Below are 849 nucleotides of genomic sequence, written 5' to 3'. Positions count from 1 at the left end.
TGCCTGGCCCCCAAGGCCCCCGAGTCTCATCAACCCAGCAACAGCAGCAGCAGCAGCAGCAGCAGCAGCAGCAGCATGCAGCAGCAGCGATAGCAGCAGCAGCAGCAGCAGCAGTTTGCTGCTGCAGCACACACTATATCCCAATTTGCTGCTGCTGTATTTTGGCCCCTCAAGGGTGTAGACACCGCGCTCAACACAGCAGCAGCAGCAGCAGCAGCAGCAGCAGCAGCAGCAACAGCAGCAGCAGCAGCAGTATCAGTACGAGACGCATTAGTAATATATGAAGCAGGCAGCAGTGCTAACACCAATAGATGCAGCAAAAGTAATGGAAACATAGAGACAGCAGCAGCAACACCAGTATAAACAGCAGCAGCAGCAGCAGCAGCAGCAGCAGCAGCAATAGCTGCTGCTGCTGCTGCTGCTGCTGCTATAGAGTTGCTGTAGATATTGAATAGACTGAGCCGTAGAACACACCCTCAGTTATGCACTGCAGCGTCAATAGTAACGTCAGCAGCAGCAGCAGCAGCAGCAGCAGCAGCAGCAGCAACAGCAGCAGCAGCAGCAGCAACAGCAGCAGTAGCAGTAACTATATAAAGAGCCACAGCTGCTGCAGATGAGTCGACTGCCAAAGAGCAGTAGCAGCAGCAACAACAGCAGCAGAAGCAGCAGCAGCAGCAGCAGCAGCAACAGCAGCAGCTTAGATTGATGGTAGTTTGTCTATCATTTGTCTCCTCTGTCTCCGTCTGCCTTTCTATCCCCCAAACCCTAAACCCTAAACCCTAAAACCCTAAACCCTAAACCCTCAAACCCTAAACCCTAGAGTCACGAGAAAAGAGTCACATAGAAAGA

The sequence above is a fragment of the Eimeria mitis genome, genomic scaffold, assembly GCF_000499745.2.
Source record: "Eimeria mitis Houghton genomic scaffold, Emh_scaff1299, whole genome shotgun sequence".
NCBI classification, from domain to species: domain Eukaryota; phylum Apicomplexa; class Conoidasida; order Eucoccidiorida; family Eimeriidae; genus Eimeria; species Eimeria mitis.
The sequence above is the reverse complement of the archived record's forward strand: the minus strand, read 5'-3'. Positions refer to the sequence as shown.